The 5,711-nt window shown below is 34.1% G+C and overlaps 1 non-coding gene across 1 annotated transcript; it reads left to right on the top strand.

The window, feature by feature from the left end:
* Positions 1–5,382: 5,382 nt before the first annotated feature.
* LOC122096836 lies at positions 5,383–5,488 on the top strand. Its single transcript, XR_006145413.1, has one exon. It is a non-coding gene; the product is annotated as a U6 spliceosomal RNA (small nuclear RNA).
* The last annotated feature ends 223 nt before the right edge of the window (positions 5,489–5,711 follow it).

The following is a 5,711-nucleotide window of genomic DNA, read 5'->3' as shown; positions in this document are numbered from 1 at the left end:
TAATGCTTTGTAGTAGAGTTTGAAATCTGGTATTGATATTACTCCAGCACTGGTTTTTCTGTTAAGGATTATTGATGCTATTCATTGCCTTTTATCGTTCCATATGGCTTTTTGGATTGCATCCTCTATTTCCTTATAGAATGAGATTGAAATATTGATTGGTTTTGCATTGAATTTGCAGATAGCCTCGGGAATTATTGCCATTTTCACGATGTTTATCCTTCCAATCCTGGATCAAGGGAGTTTTTTCACTTTCTAAGTTCTGTTTTGATTTTCTTTTTCAGGTTTTTAAAGTTTTCATCATGGAGATCCTTTACTTCTTTGGTTAAGTTAATTCATTGCTATTCTATTTTTGTGGGGTTATTAAGAATGGAGTTGCTTTTCTGATTTCAGCCACTCTTTTCTCATTGTTGGCATACAGAAAAGCCATTGATTTTTGAGGGTTAATTTTATACCCTGATACATTGCCATAGTTTTGAATCAGCATGAGTAATTTGGGAGTGGAATCCATGGGATTCGTTAAATACAAGATCATGTCATCTGCAAAGAGGGAGAGTTTTAATTCATCTTCCCCTGTTTGAATCCCTTTTATGTTTCCATCTTTTCTTATTGCTGTAGCTAGGCATTCTAATAGTAAACTGAAGAGAAGTGGAGAGAGTGGACATCCTTGTCTCATTTCTGAGTTATGAGGAAATGTCTTTACTTTTTGACAATTAAGTATAATGCTGGTTGCAGGTTTGTCATATGCAGCCTTTATTTTATTGAGGAATATTCCTTGGATTCCTAGTTTATCCAGAAACTTCATCATAAAGTGGTGTTAATTAATTGATTTGTGTATATTGAACCAGCTTTGCATCCCTGAACTGAATCCTATTTGATCTTGGTATGTAATTTTTTGGATGAATTGTTGAATTGTTTGGCCAAAATTTTGTTGAGAAGTTTGGCATCAATGTTCATCAAAGTAATGGGTGTATAATTCTCTTTCTTTGATGAGTTGCTGCCTGGTTTTGGGATGAGGGTTATGATGACTTCATAGAATTAGTTAGGTTGTGAACTTTCTCTTTCAATTTCATTGAAGATTTGGGGGAGTATTGGTATGAGCTCTGCTTTGAAAACCATGTAGAATTCTGCTGTAAATCCATGTGGTTCTGGGCTTTTCTAAGAACGGAGGTCTCTTACTGCTTTTTCTATTTCAATGCTTGATATGGGCCTGTTAAGATGGTTTAACTAATTTGCTCCTTTTCAGTTGTTGCTGGTGTTGATTTGAATCTGCTCACCCACTGTGTCTGGTGCCTTTGTCCTGGACCCTCTCTGTTGTATGTATGGCAGAGTGGGTATGGCCGCCACCAAAGCTGCCTCAGCCATGGCTACAGCAACTGCTCAGATCTGTTGCCTTCCCTGGATTTTCCCTCTCTAGCCAAACTCTGTACTGTGATGGCACACTTAGTGTGATACTCTAGCCTAGTACTGTTCGCTGGAACACTAAATCTGCTTTCTATGCGAAGGATTGTTTAGCCTCCAGGTTCTCCTCCACCATCTTCCCCCACTTTTCATAAACATTTTCTTATACAGGATTATTCTAGTTTATAATGACCAAGATTGACAGAAAGGCGAAGGAAAATTGTCTACACTTCCATGAGGTTCTGACTTGTGTTTCACAAAATGTTATAAAAGCTCTCCATGAGAAATCTAGCAGCTGCATTTCTAAATAGTCTTTGCTTGCTTACACTTTCTGATAATGTTTCAATTCAAGTACTTCTCCTTAGAGTCCCATACCATTCAATGATGCTGTATTAGATCTTTGTTACATCTTGAAGACAGCTCTTGGTGATTAAATTTGTGCTTTTCAAATTAGCTCTCGCAATTCCATCCACAAAATGCAGACAAAAATTATCTGAAATAAATTTGTATCTGTTGATAGTGAATATATTTTATTTTCCATTACAAACATAGCATGTAGTAAAAATTTTCACAGAAATTACACTGCACTAGGTTGTGGGCAGATTCTAATGAAAATAATATACTGTGTTTACATAGAGAATTTGAGCATCCAAAATTTTAGTATGCCTGTGGTCCTAAAACCAATTCTTTACTTATATTGAGTGACACACACAATTTGCTATATGTACAGTTTTCCTTGTATGTTTTTAATATATATATTATTGTAAAGATACTGTACAGAGGGGTTACAGTTACATAAGTAAGGTAATGAGTACATTTCTTATTGAGCATTGTTACCACCTCCTTTGTTTTTCCCCTACTATTCCTTACCTTCACACATCCCCAACACCTCCGTCCACCCCCCTCTAATAGTATCTTGCAAATCTCATTGTTAAAATGGGTCAATCTGTATCCTTTCCTTGTATCTTAAATGAAGAAATGCTGGCTTGTTTCATGCTGATTCTACTTGTGTACACACACTTAAAAACACTTTCCAAGTCCAAAAGCACATAAATGAAATACACATCATCTTTTGTCAGTTGGTATAATTGTGTTCTACACATTTATTGACAGGTTACAAATTATTCTCAAATTTTAATACATAAAAAAACTTTCTTTTTTTTCTCATTTTCGTGGCCAGGACATCAGCACGACCTCAGTCGGCATTTCTCACTTTAAACTTTTCACAAGGGTTGGTTAAATTTTGACCTGTGCTCCAGTCTTTTGGGGAGTCACTCATCTGCTTAGGAATTGATGCTGGCTGTTGGAAAAGAGCCCAAGGAAGGATGCCATTTAAAGCCTTATAACTTTATTCTTAACAAGGATATTGTCCTACTACTTTGGATGTTGAGAATATCTACAAGAGCAAGCATTCCATGGGGAGCAGGGAGACACCATATGACCTATACTTATTGAGATTTCCAAGTGACTTGCTATCACTTGTACTGCATTTTTCAAGTCGAATCTCTCTAATCCTACCAGTTGTAAGAGATAAGAGGAGTGGTAAAAGTACTCTTAGAGACAAATATATCTTCAACATATTTGTTATCAAGCATTCTGTCAAAGATATATTCAACAACTAGAGAAACTTTTGTTGGCTATATCTATGTGTCTTTCTCCATTTGTGCATGTGTACATGTGTGTACGTATGTGTGTATTTGTGTGTATAGTAACATTCATGTGTACATATATGGGCCTATATACACATATATGCATATATAAATAAGTATACATATATAAATATATGTGCATATAAATATATATCAGGTGTTCAGTGATTTAATCTAGAGTTCCCAGCACATTGTCCTTATCACAAAGTGTACATGATAAACTGTTCTAAGGATCGGTGCTATATGAGGAGTATCCTTTGTACATATTGCCCCCATTAACTTGCTTTTCATCCCTATAAACAACTTCAGCCTACTTTCCATAGGAAAGCTTTGTTTTTGTTACTTACTGATAATAAAAGAAAAAGGTTGTTTTTAAAAGAAAAAGAACTTTTAGGTCCCAAGCTAAAAGTATCTTATCAGTCTCAATGATTCGTATGAGATAAAATTTATAATAGTACTAAAAGTGAAAAGGAATTCCTAGATCTGTTGTTTTGCCATTTAGAATGGCAAAGAATAATTTCACGTCAGTGTTATAACTCTTAAAGAATGCAAGGGTAAGTGATGGTCCCTATCATGTTCTCACAAAACCAGTGGACCCTGAAGGATAATAGTAGACCAGCAGATAATCTAAGTAGCAGACATGGAGCATGAAAGAGAAAGAGCAGAAATGAGAGAGAATGAAAGAAAGAGAAAAATATCATAATACTTAAGGTGTGTAACAGATAAACAAGAGGTATATGAGAATATTCATACTGCTATATTGAGACTCTACATGTACATTTGAAGGTAGTTGATGTATGATAACTGATCAACATAAAATATAAAGTGATTTTGATAAAAAATAAAAATGACTAAGAAGAAATTATAAATGCAAAAACGGTCTTCACAGAAGCAAATTCTCAGAAATATTTCTTGATTTTGAAAAGGTTAAATTGGCTGCAGTTAAATTTAGAAGTATGACAATTCACAAAAATATAAAAATATGTTTACATATTTCATTATATAACCCAAAGCAGAAAGCAAATATTGTTCACATGATTTTTTAAATCACAGTTTCTCAGGTGCTGGGAAGGTGGCTCAGTGGTAGAGTGTTTGACTTGCATGCATGAGGTCTGAATTTCATTCCTCAGCACGACATAAGCAGAAAAAGATGAAAGTGGTGCTGTGGCTCAAGTGGTAACACTAGCTATGAGCTGAAGAGCTGAGGGACAGTACCCAAGACCCAGAGTTCAAGCCCCACAACCAACAAAACCAAAGCAAAAACAAAACAAAACAAAACACATTTTCTCAATTTTGTGGCCTCAATTCTGTAATACCACTACTTCAGCCTAGGGTTAAGATTTTAGGTGTGGACATTTATCAACACTCCTGATTCAGACTCTACTTGATAAAATTTTTAATCAATATTTTGTTTTTAGTTTTGCTCTTTGTAAATTCACATGCACCTATGAAAAATGTTGTGGCTATCCCAATAATATTCTCAAAGTTCCTCTTAATCACGACTCACAAAAAGTTGAATTATATTACAACAAGGAAAAAATGCTATAAATAAAGAAAAAAATAATTAAATATTAATGTTTACTAAAAATAAAAAGCAAAACAATTACCAGGGTTTTCAGTATTTGAAGTGTACATAGTAGATTTTACTATTTTCTCGTATTCCTGTACATTTAAAACTGGATAATGGTATGAGTAGCCTTTAAATTTACCCAATAAGATTACTATTTATAGTTCATCTCATCACTTGTATGTGGCTTATATCATTATTTATTCATCACTAACATATAACATAAGGGAGCCCTAAAGATTTAACAGAAACTGTGTACTTTAAATCTTAACTCTTCACTCTGCTTCTTTAAACAGTCTTTGCTACTTCTCATTAGTAAAGTTTCTATAAACTCTGAAATGTACATACTTACTAGTACTTGCTACTAGAAATATTATATACTTTATTGAAAAATTTTATGACATGCCAAACAGTCTTAATTTTGCCATATATAAGCAAATCCCAAAATTAAACATATTTAAAACATTAAAAGTTTTAACAAACCTTAACATTTGCTGCAATGATCACTATGACAGGTGCCTTGTGTAGAATAATTGAATTCCTCCTCCTACACATCTCATGAACAACAAATACCTGGAATTATTTTGTTTTTGGCATGTCAATCTTGAATTTATTCTTAAATGTGTGCTTATGTAAGAAATAAATGGTTCTAAAATTACACAATTCTTTTGAACTTACTTTTTGTTGAATTGTCTAGTTTAAGAAAATCAATTACAATTTACATATATATATATATATATACATATATATATATATAAATGTTCTGTGCTCAATTTGGCTGCACATACACTAAAATTGAAACATACAGAGAAGATTAACATGGTCCCTGCACAAGGATGACACGCAAATTAGTGAATCGTTTCATATTTTTACAACAACAGATGCTGGAAGGGATGTGGCCAGAAGGGAAGCCAACTGCATTCTTGGTGGGAGTGTAAACTTGTTCATCCACTTTGGAAAGCAGTTTGGAGGTTCCTCAAAAGACTCCACATAGAGCTCCCCTATTACACAGCAATTCCACTTTTGGGCATTCCCCTAAATGATCACAAACAAGTCCATACTAAAACTACCACCACAACAATGTTCATTGTAGC

This window comes from Dipodomys spectabilis, unplaced genomic scaffold (genome assembly GCF_019054845.1).
Source record: "Dipodomys spectabilis isolate Male_0828 unplaced genomic scaffold, ASM1905484v1 ptg000393l, whole genome shotgun sequence".
NCBI classification, from domain to species: Eukaryota; Metazoa; Chordata; class Mammalia; order Rodentia; family Heteromyidae; genus Dipodomys; species Dipodomys spectabilis.
This window is presented reverse-complemented; position numbering and strand designations above follow the sequence as displayed.